Raw genomic sequence first — 16,271 nt, forward strand, 5'->3', positions numbered from 1 at the left:
GGTGCCATCATGCAAGGATTTCCATTGTGAAGCAGGAACCGAGTGCGAGATGATGCATGGGTTGCCCAAGTGTGTCCCACTGCCATCATGTAAGAACTTTCATTGCAAGGCAGGAACACAATGCAAGATGGTGGATGGGGGGCCAAAGTGCGTCCCATTGCCATCGTGCAAGGATTTCCGTTGCGAAGCAGGAACCGAGTGCAAGATGGTGGATGGCAGGCCAAAATGCGTCCCGTTGCCATCATGCAAGGATTTCCATTGTGAAGCAGGAACCGAGTGCAAGATGGTGCACAGGTTGCCCAAGTGTGTCCTGCTGCCATCATGTAAGAACTTTCATTGCAAGGCAGGAACCGAGTGCAAGATGGTGGATGGGGGGCCAAAGTGCGTCCCATTGACGTCGTGCAAGGATTTCCGTTGCGAACCAGGAACCGAATGCAAGATGGTGCACGGGTTGCCTAAGTGTGTCCCAGTGCCATCATGTAAGAACTTTCATTGCAAGGCAGGAACCGAATGCAAGATGGTGGAAGGGGGGCCAAAATGCATCGCATTGCCATCGTGCAAGAATTTCCATTGCGAAGCAGGAACTGAGTGCAAGATGGTGGATGGCGGACCAAAATGCGTCCCGTTGCCATCATGTAAAGATTTCCTTTGTGAAGCAGGAACCGAGTGCAAGATGGTGCACGGGTTGCCCAAGTGTGTCCCACAGCCATCATGTAAGAACTTTCATTGCAAGGCAGGAACCGAGTGCAAGATGGTGGATGGGGGGCCAAAATGCGTCCCGTTGCCGTCGTGCAAGGATTTCCGCTGTGAAGGTGGAACACAATGCAAGATGGTGGATGGCGGACCAAAATGCGTCCCGTTGCCATCGTGCAAGGATTTCCAGTGTGAAGCAGGAACCGAGTGCAAGATGGTGCACGGGTTGCCCAAGTGTGTCCTGCTGCCATCATGTAAGAACTTCCATTGCAAGGCAGGAACCGAGTGCAAGATGGTGGATGGGGGGCCAAAGTGCGTCCCATTGACGTCGTGCAAGGATTTCCGTTGCGAACCAGGAACCGAATGCAAGATGGTGCACGGGTTGCCTAAGTGTGTCCCAGTGCCATCATGTAAGAACTTTCATTGCAAGGCAGGAACCGAGTGCAAGATGGTGGAAGGGGGGCCAAAATGCATCGCATTGCCATCGTGCAAGAATTTCCATTGCGAAGCAGGAACTGAGTGCAAGATGGTGGATGGGGGGCCAAAATGCATCCCGCTGCCGTCGTGTAAGGATTTCCCTTGTGAAGCTGGAACACAATGCAAGATGGTGGACGGTTTGCCCAAGTGCGTCCCCTTGCCGTCGTGCAAGGATTTCCGCTGTGAATCTGGAAAACAGTGCAAGATGGTGGACGGGTGGCCAAAATGTGTCCTGGTGCCATCGTGCAAGGATTTCCATTGTGAAGCAGGAACCGATTGCAAGATGGTGGATGGGTTGCCCAAGTGTGTCCTGCTGCCATCATGTAAGAACTTTCATTGCAAGGCAGGAACCGAGTGCAAGATGGTGGATGGGGAGCCAAAATGTGTCCCATTGCCGTCGTGCAAGGATTTCCGTTGTGAAGCAGGAACCAAATGCAAGATGGTGCACGGGTTGCCCAAGTGTGTCCCACAGCCATCATGTAAGAATGTTCATTGCAAGGCAGGAACCGAGTGCAAGATGGTGGATGGGTTGCCAAAATGCGTCCCATTGCCATCGTGCAAGGATTTCCATTGCGAAGGAGGAACCAAGTGCAAGATGGTGGATGGCAGGCCAAAATGCATCCCATTGCCGTCGTGCAAGGATTTCCGCTGTGAAGGTGGAACACAATGCAAGATGGTGGATGGCGGACCAAAATGTGTCCCCTTGCCTTCATGTAAGGATTTCCATTGTGAAAGTGGAAGGCAGTGCAAGATGGTGGACGGTTCACCCAAATGCGTGCACAAGCAGGTCTTCCAGAGTGAAGCACCACCAACTCCACGTCCTCATGTGCCGTCTTCATGCCACCATCATCCCTGTCCCATAGGGTCCACGTGTGAGGTGGTTGATGGTTTGCCTCGGTGCGTCCCAGTCAAGACATCCTCAAGACGACCTTCTTGCAGTGACATTCATTGTCCAAAAAAGACCACGTGCAAAATGAGGGACGGACAGCCAAACTGTGTCCACATTGGACCCACCTGCCAGGACGTCCAATGCCAGAAAGGAAGCACATGTCAGATGGTGAAGGATTGGCCACGATGTGTCCAAACTAAGACATCTCCAAGTCAACCTTGCCAGGATGTCCAGTGTCCCAAAGGTACCTCGTGCAAGATGATCGATGACCAACCACGCTGTGTCCACAACCCGCCCTCCTGCGACGATGTTCAATGCCAGAAGGGAACTGTGTGTCACATGGTTGATGGGTGGCCTTGGTGTGGGCGAACCAAGACCTGCACCAATGTCAGTTGTCCCACAGGGACCAAGTGCAAGAGCATAAATGACCAACCACGGTGTGTCTACAGCCCGCCCTCTTGCAGAGATATCCAGTGCCAGGTGGGAACCACCTGCCAGATCATTAATGGTTGGGCACAGTGCATCCAAATCAAGACCTCCATTATGACACCCACTTGCAGCGACATCCAGTGTCCCAAAGGGAGCAAGTGTGAGATCATAAATGACCAACCACGGTGTGTCTACAGCCTGCCCTCCTGTGGAGACATCCAGTGCCAGGTGGGAACCACCTGCCAGATCATTAATGGTTCGCCACGATGCATCCAAATCAAGACCTCTATTATGACACCCAATTGCAGCGACATCCAGTGTCCCAAAGGGACCAAGTGCAAAACCATAAATGACCGACCACGGTGTGTCTACAGCCCGCCCTCCTGCAGAGACATCCAGTGCCAGGAGGGAACCACCTGCCGGATCATTAATGGTTGGCCACAATGTGTCCATATCAAGACCTCCATTATGACACCCACTTGCAGCGACGTCCAGTGTCCCAAAGGGAGCAAGTGTGAGATCATAAATGACCAACCACGGTGTGTCTACAGCCCGCCCTCCTGCAGAGACATCCAGTGCCAGGAGGGAACCAGCTGCCAGATCATTAATGGTTGGCCACGATGTGTCCAAATCAAGACCTCCATTATGACAGCCAATTGCAGCGACGTCCAGTGTCCCGAAGGGAGCAAGTGTGAGATCCTAAATGGGAAACCATGGTGTGTCTGCAGCCCGCCCTCCTGCAGAGACATCCAGTGCCAGGTGGGAACCACCTGCCAAATTATTAACGGTTGGCCACAATGCGTCCAAATCAAGATGTTCATTATGACACCCACTTGCAGCGACATCCAGTGTCGCAAAGGGAGCAAGTGTGAGATCATAAATGACCAACCACGGTGTGTCTACAGCCCGCCCTCCTGCACAGACATCCAGTGCCAGCTGGGAACCAGCTGCCAGATCATTAATGGTTGGCCACGATGCATCCAAATCAAGACCTCCACTGTGATGCCCACTTGCAGCGACCTCCAGTGTCCCAAAGGGACCAAGTGCAAAGTCATAAACGATCGACCACGGTGTGTCTACAGCCCGCCCTCCTGCAGAGACATCCAGTGCCAGGAGGGAACCACCTGCCAGATCATTAATGGTTGGCCTCGATGTGTCCAAAACAAGACATCCATTAGGACACCCACTTGCAGCGACGTCCAGTGTCCCAAAGGGAGCAAGTGTGAGATCACAAATGACCAACCACGGTGTGTCTACAGCCCGCCCTCCTGCAGAGACATCCAGTGCCAGGAGGGAACCACCTGCCGGATCATTAATGGTTGGCCACAATGCGTCCAAATCAATACCTCCATTATGACACCCACTTGCAGTCACGTCCAGTGTCCCGAAGGGAGCAAGTGTGAGATCATAAATGACCAACCACGGTGTTGTTCTCCGGCTGTTATCAGTGAGAATAATGTTCCAAATAACCAGGAAACAGTGTGGGCTTCTAGACTGAGGAGAGATGCCGAAACCAGCTCCTAACGCAAATAATTTTGTCTCTGGCCCTGATTTGTTTGTCTTGCACAGTTACGAATTCTTATCCTGATAGTAAGACACGGTTATTGACAGTAGTGTAAAACGACTTTGGAGAGTTCAGTTTCAAGAGGTTCCTGTTCCCCCTGCGCTACCCTCTCCCCCCAAAAAAATAAAAGGAAAAAAGAAATCCCTATCAAAGGCACTCCAGTTAATTGGTTGAACATCTTCTCTTGGCATCATTTGGTGCTAAATTTGTTCATTTGCTACGTGGTATGTGTCCTTCCCTGACAAGTGTACTACACAGGACGTTATCTTCAGATGAGAACTTTGGGCCGTATTCTTACAATGTAGTTCCGTATTCTTCCACAACTTCCCCTACAGAAAATGAGACCATTCACAGAAGAATGTGGTTCTCGGTGCAAAAGAGGATGAAAAATATAAATATATATAATTTCTATTTCATATATGCCTGTATTACACACAAAGAAATGGTTAAAAGAAGCAGAGAGGAGGCTCTTCAAGTTGTAAGAGACGTCAAAAAGGAGTAACAGACATTTGGCATTACTTCCTTTGATGTGTTAATTCGGGATCAGAGAACGAATACATTTTTCTGACAGCAAAGAAACAGGAAAGTGTCCTCTCGCGTCCGTCTCCGTGTGGTTTCACTTACTGCATAGGGTAGACAGGGGCTTCCACTTCCATCCGTTAGAGGCACGACTGGAAGAGACAAAATGCACTTGGCTATCAGGATCCCCCCCTTTGAAGAGGAACCAACGGCCCTTCCTCACCCTCATCATCGCATCCCTGCAGGGAGGCAGAAAATTTCATCTTCCCCTTCCTAAAAGGTGAGTTTTGCTCAATGCAACCATGTTTTTGCAGGGCCGATCCTGCCCCCGTGCTTGGGATTGCGCTCAAAATGTTTCCAAGCCCGGCTACTGCTTTACGGTGCTGTTGGCTTCATCTTCCACGTCATGGATATCGCCAAGAAATTGCAGTTCCCTCCCCACTCCACCACCCCGTTGCTGCAACCTTGTCCGATCTCCCTCCAGGGCATCCTTGTAGGCAGCAGCAGAGGGGAAGTAGGGGTTAAATGGTTGTGTCATGGCACGTTTGAGTGTTAGGCATTGGTGTGGAAGTGCCGTGCAGGACAGGCAGTGCTGTGGCAGAGGGGCTGGGGAAGGCAGTGGAGCGAGGGCAGGCCCGTGGGCGCGCTGGGCGTGGTGTGGGGGCAAGCAAGCAGAAGGTGGAGATGGGATGGCCCTTGGAGGAATCTTCTGATTCTGATCCACCACCTGTGGCGGTGGCTTTGGGGTTTGGCAAAATGGCTCTATATTGGGCAGAAGGGCTCCATGTTGGACAAGACTGCTCATTATTTGGCAAAATCACTATATATGCAACAAGAGCAACCTATATTCTGCAAGATCACCTTATATTCAGCAAGATTGCTCTGTCTGAGGCAAGATCACTGTGTATTAGGCGAGATCACCCTAAATCTGGCACGATCACCCTATATTTGGCAAAGTGGCCCTGCATTTGGCAAAATCACTCTGTATTTTGCAAGAAGGCCCTGTGTTCAGCAAGGTCATTCTATATTGAGCAAAATCACCGTATATTCGGCAAGACTATTCCGTATTCAGTGAAATTGTTCTATATGCCGCAATATCGCTCTGTATTTGCCTCTTTGTGCTTCTCAGGGGGACTAACCCAAGCAGTCTAGCGAAGTGGAAGATATGCCGGGAGATGCCGAAGAACTATTTTCCAGCTTGATCTTGGCTCAATTTTCCTTTCTACAAAGAAAATTTTCCTGGGCGTTAGTGATTTTGGTCAGTACCCATTTTGTACAGGATGCCCTACATCGAAGCCAAGGCATTAGATGTCTACTCTTCATACACATCTCTCTCTCTGAGGCTGGTCCATGCTGAGGCACCGGAAACCCCCAATTATTTAGGTAATTAAGTAGGGAGGGTTGAACAGACTAAGCCTCACCCAATCATGGGGCTGCCGGAGCATTTCTAGCATGCGATGTGGCAGCACAGAAGAGTCACTTACGAGTCACTGACAAGATGGTAAAATGCAATGAGGGGCATTGCAGCAGAATAGAGCGTGCTTTTCTCTGGGTCTTCTTCCCTTTAAAGAGTTAGAAATACCAGCGGCAGTTTAGAGAACAAAAGTGAAATAGTAAACTCTCCGGGGCTGATCCATGAATTAAAAGTACACGTTAAACTGTAAGTCCACATGGTACAGAGCAATAGCCAACGTGTGTGCCCAGAGAGTTTAGTTCCTGTTCTTAAGAAAAGCCTAGAGAACATATGTTTTTTAAAAGCCTGGTTGCTCTGAATGTGAAGAAGCAAATGTCAAAAGTATTTATGCCAGCAAAACTGTATTGGACAAGAGACAACAACAGTAAGACAACACACATGGCCTCGAAATATTGTATGGGGCTGGAAGGAATTATTTCTATTTTCTCATTTAGTGAAAGAATAATGAGATTACTTTGAAAAAGAAGTTCGTTCTTGTAAACATTATCTTCTGTCATCAGATAATGTTTATGGCAGTGAAAAATAAAAAAAAAATGGGAGAAAGGCAAACAATGAGGATTTGCTGGTATTGAAAGGTGGTAGAATGGAACAGTTTCCATCAGAAGGGACCTACAACGATCGTCCAGTCCAACTGCCTGATGGCCCCAGGGCTGACCAAAAGTTAAAGCCTATTATGAAGGGCAGTGTCCAAATGCCTCTTTTTAAGGCGCTGAACAGGCGTGGGGCATTGACCACCTCTCTGGGGAGCCTGTTCCACTGTCTGACCACCCTCTTGGTAAAGAGAGGTTTCCTACTCCCAGGTCTGAATCTCCTCTGACACAGCTTTTAAGCATTTTCAGGCATCTTGTCACTGGATCCCACGGAGAAGAACTCAGGACCTCCCTCTCCACTTCCCCTCCTCAGGAAGCTTTGGAGAGCAGTGAGGTCGCCTCTCAGCCTCCTTTTCTCCAATCTAGAAAAACCTAAAGCCCTCAGCTGCTTGCCATCCATCTGCCCAGCATCTGCCAAAGATGGGTCCTCTGCAAGCGGAGGAGAAGGAATGCCAGAGACAAGGCTGGATCTGGAAGAGTGGGAATGTCCTGGTTTCGACTGAGATACAGCAACTTGTCCTCTCAGTAGATGCTGTATTTTGGATTTAGTGTTGTACTTGGTAGGTGAAGAATGTTGACAATACACTAATTTTAGTTGTTGTTGCTAAAGAGACCAAGGCCTTTTTCCAGCTTCCCAGGTTTCGCTAACGTGCAGGTGAAAGGAGCTGGGAGGGGTGTAGTCAGAACAGTTGACCTAAACTGGCCACAGGGAGTACTCCAGCAGAAGCAGGGGCAGAGAGGGAGAGGCACAAGCCTTGTGGGCCTGGCAGCCCTCACCCTCTGGCCTCCCGCTGGGCAGCCATCTTGGCCCGACTGGGCGCGGCCGGGCTGCAAGAAGTGGAGAGGAGACGAGATGTGAGGAGATCCTGAGAGGCGTCTGCCTGAGCCGGTTGTGAAGAATTTCTTGTGAGAGGAACGGCTGCAGACGCCAAGGTCAGTGAAGAAGGAGGGGAAGTGTGGGGTAACGTTAACAAAGAGGTGGGTGTCGCAAGGCGGAACTTGCAGCCTAGCAACAAAGCTACGAGCGGGGCTGGGCTGCACGTGCGCGGGAAGGGCTGCGAGCGGCGCTGCCCGTACACAGGAGGGGCGGTCCACAGCGATTCGCGCGCTAGGCGCGGATAGGTCCATGGGCGCAGGGGGCGGGGGCGTTCGCGTGCGTAGCGGGTGTGCGGGTGCTTAACCCTGTGTTGCGCAGCATTAAATGAAGGCTTGGCTGGAGGGTGTCTGTGTGATGCCCTGTTTTCCCGGGGCGGGGCTCCGGTGCGTGCGGGGTTGGTTTGCTGGCAGGAGAGCCGGCAGGGAAGGAGTAACGCTGCTCCCGGCAGAGATCCCCCTGCAGCCCGAGGAGGACCCCACTGCGGGGCAGGCGGATGCCTGAAGGAGGCTGTGGCCCGTGGAGGGTCCGCGCTGGGGCAGCTGTTCCGGAGGGACTGCACCCCGTGGAAAAATGACCCACACCGGAGCAGTTCATGAAGGACTGCAGCCCGTGGGAGGGACCCCAGGCTGGAGCAGGGGAGGAATGTGAGGAGTTCTTCCCCCGAGGAGGAAGGAGCAGCGTAAAGCGACAGGTGATGAACTGACCATAACCCCCCCATTCCTCCTCCCTCCTCTGGTGCTCGGGAGGGAGAAGGTGGTAGAGATAATGTTAAGCCTGGGAAGAGGGAGGGGTGGGGGGAAGTTCACTTGCTCTCTTTCTCATTATCCTGCTTTGGTTTTAGTAGCAAATGCATAGTTTTCCCCAAGTTGAGTCTGTTTTGCCCATAAGGGTAACTTCAGGAATCTCTCCCTTTCCTTAACTTACACCTAAAGCGTTTTTTTCTTACATTATCTCTCTCTATTCCCTTGGAGGGTGGGGGGAGTGAGAGAGAGACTCTTGGTAAAGAGAGGTTTCCTACTATCAAGCCTTCCCTCCTGCAGAGACATCCAGTGCCAGCTGGGAACCCCCTGCCAGATCATTAATGGTTGGCCACAGTGCATCCAAATCAAGACCTCCATTGTGACACCCGCTTGCAGTGATGTCCAGTGTCGCAAAGGGAGCAAGTGTGAGATCAAAAGTGACCAACCACGGTGTTGTTGTCCAGCTGTTATCAGTGAGAATAATGTTCCAAATAACCAAGAAACAGTGTGGGCTTCTAGACTGAGGAGAGATGTCGAAACAGGCTCCTAAAGCAAATAATTTTGTCTCTGGCCCTGATTTGTTTGTCTTGCACAGTAACGAATTCTTATCCTGATAGTAAGACACGGTTATTGACAGTAGTGTAAAACAACTGAAAATGCGAGGGGCATTGCAAGCCACGGTGAGTGACATTGGAATCCATGTCAAGGGAAATTGCAACCCAAAGCAAGGAGTACTGCAAACTTGCCAGGAGGGGAGAAAAAAATATCAGGTGTCTCGCCCCACCTCCTGCCCCGGGGCAGTCGCATCTCAGCCGTTCCCCCTTGCCAAAAAAATATTAAAATAAAATGTAGTAAATCAATAAATCAAGAGGCGAGCAGGAAGCGAAGGCGTGGGAGGACGGCGGGAGCAATCGGCCTTTGGCAGCGGAAGGCCGCGGACTTCCCAGAAATCCGCGAGGAGCTTTTGCATTGCATTTTGCATCTCCTTGCATGCTCTTTTTGCATCGCGTTTTGCACCGCATTATTGCACGCTCCTCTTGCACCACCTTTTGCAACGCTTTTTCCATTGCATTTTTGCACCATCCTCTTGCACCTGCTTCTTGCATTGCCTTCTACATCCCCTTCCTGCACCGCCTTTTGCATCGCTTTTTGCACTGCATTTTTGCACATTGTGCTTGCATCCCCTTTTTTGGCACTGTGCTCATGCACCCCCTTATAGCACCCCCTTTGCATCATATTTTAGCAGGCTCCTCTTGCACTGCCTTTTGCATCGTCTTTTGCATTGCAAAAAACAACGCCTCAAAAAACCCCAGGCACCCCAAAACACCCCAGTATCCCTGTAAACTTCCAGGGTGTCCCAGAACTCCTGGGAACTCCCTCAGCCCCCCTAAAACACCCAAATCCCTTCAGGGGACCCCCCAAAACACCCCAGGACCCCCCTAACCTACCCAGAAACCCCTGAACTTCCCAGGGAAAACCTCAACCACTTTAAAACCCCCAAATCCCTCCAGGGGACCACCAAATCCCACCATGGGATCCCCTAAACCTTCCCTGCGACCTCCAGTCCACCCAAGGACCCCCCAAACATCCTGGGCACTCTCCCACTCCCCTCAACTCACCCCCTGGCCCCCTGAACGTCCCAAACCCCTTCTAGGCACCCCAAATCACACCAGCACCTGCCTAAGCCACCCAGAGAGGCCCCCAAACCTCCCTGGTACCCCCTCTGTCCTCCTGAAACCCCCAGACCCCTCCAGGTCACCCCTCAAATCCTCGCTAAGACTCCCCAAACCACCCCTGGGACCCCCCTAAACTCCCCAGACACCTATCAGCAACCCCAGTCCCCTTACCGCCCTCGAATGTCCTCAGTCACCCTGGAACCCCAGAACCCCTCCGAGGAACCCCCAGATTCCTCCTGGGACCCCTAGATGACCCCAGAGAACCCCTATCTGCCGCCCCCCCCCCCCCCCAGGGAAACCCAAAACCACCCCAGGGACCCCCTGATGTCCCCAAGGACCCCCCAGACACTGTGGAGACTCTCCTATGCCGCCCACCAACATGCATCCAGTCACCCTGAAAGCCCCAAATCCTTCCAGGAACCCCCAAATCCCCCTTGGGACCCCCAAAACCACCCCAGAGACCCCCTAAACATCCCTGGCAACCCCCAAATCATCCTAAACTCCCCAGGGACCCTTCAACCCCCTCAAGTACCCCTTCAAAACCAGCCCTGGGACCATCCTAAATTCCCCAGAGACCTCTGAAACCAGCCAAAGGACCCTTCAAGTCCCCAGGGACCCCCCTTCCAAATCTCCCTGGACCTCCTCAGCCTCCCTGAAGCCCTAAAACCACTCTAGGGGAACCCTTGGCACCACTAAAATGACGCCCAGAGATGCCAAAATCCTCCCCTGGGAACACCAAAACCACCCCAGGACCCCCCCCACAAACCTCCATAAAGATCCTTCAGCCCCCTCTAAAATCCCCAAACCCCTCCAGGGGACCTCCCAGAACACCCCAGGATGCCCTAAACTACCCTAGGGACTCCCAAACCTCCCTGGGACCCCTTCAGTTCCCCTTAAAACCCCAAATCCCCCCTGGCATGCCATAAACCACCCCAGGGACCTCCCCCAAACCTGTCCCTGGGTCCCCTAAATTGAGGGAGGAGAGATGGGGAGAGGGTCCCCAGATCTGTGAGTCCCCTAAGTCCCCTATAAGGGGTGGGGGAAGGCATGGGGAGGGGGTCCCAGTCCCCTGTGTCCCCTGAAAGTGGGAAGGGGGACGATGGGGAGTGAGTCCTCAGACCCCTAGGTCCTCTAAAAGCGGGTTGGTAGGCGGGACGGGGAAGGGATGAGGAGGGGGTCCAGAGTCCCCTGCGTCCCATAAAGGGAGAGGGGGTCGTGGGTCCCCAGACGCCTGGGTCCCTTAAAATGGGGAGGGAGGAAGGATGGGGAGGGTGTCCCCAAACCCCTGGGTTCCCTAAAAGGGGTAAGGAATTGAGAGTCCCTGGACACCTGGGTCCCATAAAATGGGGAGGGGGGTGGATGGGGAGGCAGTCCCTGGATGCCTGGGTCCCCTGAAAGGAGCAGGGGCGGGGGGGAGGGTGTCCCTGGACGCCTGGGTCCCCTAAAAGGGGGGCAAGGGGAGAGGAATGGGGCGGGTGTCCCTGGACACGTGGGCCCATGTTGGGTGAGGGGGCATCCTTGGGGACATTTGAGGTGTTGCTGAGTAGAGGGACCAAGGTGTCACCAAACAGAGCCCTGAGGGGTGGGGGAGCAGAGAGGGGGAAGAGGGGTGAAAGATCAGAGTGTGGGATGGAGGGAGGGAGGGAGGAAGGGAAGGATGGATGGATGGATGGATGGATGTTTGGTGGGATTGTTGGAGGGATGGAGGAATCATTGGATGGATGATTGGATGGATGGAGGGATAGTTGGATGGTTGAGTGGATGGTTGGATGGATGGCTGGAGGGATGGAGGGATCGTTGGAGGGATGGTGGGGTGGATGCTTGGTGGGATCATTGCATGGTTGGACAGATGGTTGGATAGATGACGGTTGGACGGATGGTTGGATGGGTGCGTGGTTGGATTGATGAACAGCTGGTTTGATTGTTGGATAGATGGTTGGACGGTTGGAGGGATCCAGGACGGACGGACAGATGACATGCCATTGGGTGGATGGATGGACGGAGACACCATCACCAGGGGATCCCTGTCCACCCCACCATCGCTGCCCTGCTGGTGCCAACCCGGCCCCAGATGGATCCAGTCCCACATCTTATCTCTGCCCTCCCCTCCCCCACCTCGGGTTCCATCCCTTTCACGTGGAACAATGGGGTGGAACAGCAGGGGCGGAGCCAGAACACCACTGGTGGATGCCACCTCCCCCTGTCCTCTACAAAAACCCCAAAGTCCTCAGAGGAGAGGCAGCGCTGAGATGGTGAGTCCCTTGCTATGGGGTGGGTCCTGGATACCTGGGTTCCCTGTAGGATCTATGGGGCAGGGTGGGCCCCGGATATCTGGGTCCTCTGGGGGATCTGTGGGGCAGGGTGGGTCCTGGATGCCCGAGTGCCCTGTGGGATCTATTGGGCAGGATGGGCTCTGAATACCTGAGTCCCCGGTGGGATCTATGGGGCAGGGTGGGCCCCAGATGCCTGGGTCCCCTGCCTCACTGTGGGGCAGAGTGGGTCCCAGATGCCAGGGTCCCCTCCCTGCCCCCTAACTGAGGATCTCTTTCTCCCACGTGTGGGGCAGATGCGGTCTCTGTGGTGGCTGCTGCTCTTGACGTGCTTGCTGTGGCAGTGCGGTGAGTCCTGTTGGCCAAAATCCCCATTTCTCCACCCAAATTCCACCCAGCTCCTCCTTCCCTTGCCTGTCTCATCTCTCCCTTTTCCCCTCCAGCCCCAAATCTGGCATTTTCAGACACAAATCCACCCACGCTTTCCTTGCAGGTCTCTCTTTCCATTTCCAAGCCCAAATTCGGCATTTCTAGCGCCAAATCCACACACCCTTTCATTCCGCCTCTCACTTTCCATCTCCAACCCCGAGTTTGGCATTTTCAGCCCCAAATCCATGCACCTTTTCCTTGCTCCCTTTCCAGCTCTAACACCAGATTTGGCATTTTAACCCCAAATGGATGCACCTTTTCCATACACCTGTCCTTTTCCATTTCCGACCCCAAATTCAGCATTTCGAGCCCGAAAGTCACACCTTGCACCTCTCAAGCCCCAAATTTGGCATTTTCACACCCAAATCCACCCACGCTTTCCTTGCAGCTCTCCATTTTCCTCTCCAAGCCAACATTTTGCATTTCTAGCCCCTAATCCACACACTCTTTCATTCCACCTCTCCCTTTCCATCTCCAACCCCAAATTCGTTGTTACTAGCCCCAAATCTACCCACTCCTTCATTTTAACTCTACCTTTCTTTCTCCAAGCCTAAATCTGGCATTTTTGTCCCCAGATACACCCATCCTTTTTGTGCAGGTCTCCCGGTCTCCCTACAGCACCAATTTTGGCATATTCAGGCCCGGATCCATGCGACTTTTCCTTGCATCTCTCCTTTTCCATCTCCAACCCCAAATTCTGCATTTCTAGACCCAGATCCACACACCCTTTCATTCTACCTCTCCCTTTTCCTCTCCAACACCAAATTTGGCATATTCAGCCCCAAATACACCCACCCTTTCACTCTACATCTCCTTTGCATCTCCAGCTCCAAATTTGGCTTTTTCAGGCCCCAATCCACACACCTTTTCCTTATACCTCTCCTTTTCCATCCCCAACCTCAGATGTGGCATTTTGAGCCCCAAATCCACACACCCTTTCATTCTACCTCTCTTTCTCCATCTCCAACCCCAAATCTGCTCTTACCAGCCCCAGACCCCCACACCTTCTCATCCCACCTCTCCCTTTGCCCTTCCATCCCCACTTTTGGCATTTCCAGCCCTAAATCCATACGCCTTTTCCTTGCACATCTCCCGCTGCCTCTCAAACCCCAAATTCAGCATGTCTGGCCTCAGATTCCCTTTGGAATGTGCAGCAGGGCTTGCTCAACCCCTATGCAAGCCTCTGGAGAATCCCCAGCCTTAAATCATGGACCAAAAAATGAAAGAGCGGGTTTGAGTGGGAGGAGAGCAAAAATGTTGGGGAAATTCTTCCTCACAGGAGAAGAAGCTGCCCCACCCAGCAGTGGATTCTCTGCTGTCTGATGCGGGGTTGGGCTGTCGCTCACTGATGCCCTGGTTTTATTTCCCAGGGGCTGCTCGACCAGACGCCAAGCTCTGCCTTGAGATGCAATGCGCATCAGGGAGCACATGCGTTGTCTTGGCCACCGGGCCCAAATGCATCCCATTGCCCTCGTGCAAAAACTACCGGTGCCGGGAGGGGACGCAGTGCAAGATGGTGGACGGGTGGCCCAAGTGCATCAAGTCCCTTTCGTGTAAGGACGTCCACTGTGAAGCTGGAAGCCAGTGCAAGATGGTGGACGGCTGGCCCACGTGCATCCCACTGCTGTCACGTAAGAACTTTTCCTTGCATCTCTCCTTTTCCATCTCCAACCCCAAATTCTGCATTTCTAGACCCAGATCCACACACCGTTTCATTCTACCTCTCCCTTTTCCTTGCCAACACCAAATTTGGCATATTCAGCCCCAAATACACGCACCCTTTCACTCTATCTCTCCTTTGTCTCTCCAGCTCCAAATTTGGCATTTTCAGGCCCCAATCCACACACCTTTTCCTTATACCTCTCCTTCTCCAACCTCAGATGTGGCATTTTGAGCCCCAAATCCACACACCCTTTCATTCTACCTCTCTTTCTCCATCTCCAACCCCAAATCTGCTCTTACCAGCCCCAGACCCCCACACCTTCTCATCCCACCTCTCCCTTTGCCCCTCCATCCCCACTTTTGGCATTTCCAGCCCTAAATCCATACGCCTTTTTCTTGCACATCTCCCTCTGCCTCTCAAACCCCAAATTCAGCATGTCTGGCCTCAGATTCCCTTTGGAATGCATAGCAGGGCTTGCTCAACCCCTATGCAAGCCTCTGGAGAATCCCCAGCCTTAAATCATGGACCAAAAAATGAAAGAGCAGGTCTGAGTGGGAGGAGAGCAAAAATGTTGGGGAAATTCTGCCTCACAGGAGAAGAGAAGAAAAGAAGCTGCCCCACCCAGCAGTGGATTCTCTGCTATCTGATGCGGGGTTGGGCTGTCGCTCACTGATGCCCTGGTTTTATTCCGCAGGGCCTGATCCACCAGACGCCAAGCTCTGCCTTGAGATGCAATGCGCATCAGGGAGCACATGCGTTTTCTTGGCCACCGGGCCCAAATGCATCCCATTGCCCTCGTGCAAAAACTACCGGTGCCGGGAAGGGACGCAGTGCAAGATGGTGGACGGGTGGCCCAAGTGCATCAAGTCCCTTTCGTGTAAGGACATCCACTGTGAAGCTGGAAGCCAGTGCAAGATGGTGGACGGCTGGCCCACGTGCGTCCCACTGCTGTCACGTAAGAACTTTTCCTTGCATCTCTCCATCTCCAACCCCAAATTCTGCATTTCTAGACCCAGATCCACACACCGTTTCATTCTACATCTCCCTTTGCTCTCCAGCTCCAAATTTGGCATTTTCAGGCCCCAATCCACACACCTTTTCCTTATACCTCTCCTTCTCCAACCTCAGATGTGGCATTTTGAGCCCCAAATCCACACACCCTTTCATTCTACCTCTCTTTCTCCATCTCCAACCCCAAATCTGCTCTTACCAGCCCCAGACCCCCACACCTTCTCATCCCACCTCTCCCTTTGCCCCTCCATCCCCACTTTTGGCATTTCCAGCCCTAAATCCATACGCCTTTTCCTTGCACATCTCCCTCTGCCTCTCAAACCCCAAATTCAGCATGTCTGGCCTCAGATTCCCTTTGGAATGCATAGCAGGGCTTGCTCAACCCCTATGCAAGCCTCTGGAGAATCCCCAGCCTTAAATCATGGACCAAAAAATGAAAGAGCAGGTCTGAGTGGGAGGAGAGCAAAAATGTTGGGGAAATTCTGCCTCACAGGAGAAGAAAAGAAGCTACCCCACCCAGCAGTGGATTCTCTGCTGTCTGATGCGGGGTTGGGCTGTCGCTCACTGTTGCTAACTGATGCCCTTGTTTTTTTCCGCAGGGGCTGCTCGACCAGACGCCAAGCTCTGCCTTGAGATGCAATGCGCATCAGGGAGCACATGCGTTGTCTTGGCCACCGGGCCCAAATGCATCCCATTGCCCTCGTGCAAAAACTACCGGTGCCGGGAGGGGACGCAGTGCAAGATGGTGGACGGGTGGCCCAAGTGCATCAAGTCCCTTTCGTGTAAGGACGCCCACTGTGAAGCTGGAAGCCAGTGCAAGATGGTGGACGGCTGGCCCAAGTGCTTCCCTTTACCTTCGTGTAAGGATTTCCGTTGTGAAGAGGGTACGCAGTGCAGGATGGTGGATGGGTTGCCCAAGTGCGTCCCCTTGCCTTCGTGTAAGCATTTCCATTGTGAAGCAGGAAGCGAG

The 16,271-nt window shown here is 52.8% G+C and overlaps 1 long non-coding RNA gene across 1 annotated transcript; it reads left to right on the forward strand.

Moving 5' to 3' along the window:
* Window positions 1-8,027: 8,027 nt before the first annotated feature.
* On the forward strand, window positions 8,028-15,045 carry LOC147596352 (uncharacterized). The gene is made up of 4 exons (XR_015261515.1): window positions 8,028-8,203; window positions 11,861-12,180; window positions 12,495-12,546; window positions 14,985-15,045. It is a non-coding gene; the product is annotated as an uncharacterized LOC147596352 (long non-coding RNA).
* Window positions 15,046-16,271: the final 1,226 nt, after the last annotated feature.

Source organism: Chlamydotis macqueenii, chromosome Z (genome assembly GCF_036417535.1).
Source record: "Chlamydotis macqueenii isolate bChlMac1 chromosome Z, bChlMac1.mat, whole genome shotgun sequence".
NCBI lineage: Eukaryota > Metazoa > Chordata > Aves > Otidiformes > Otididae > Chlamydotis > Chlamydotis macqueenii.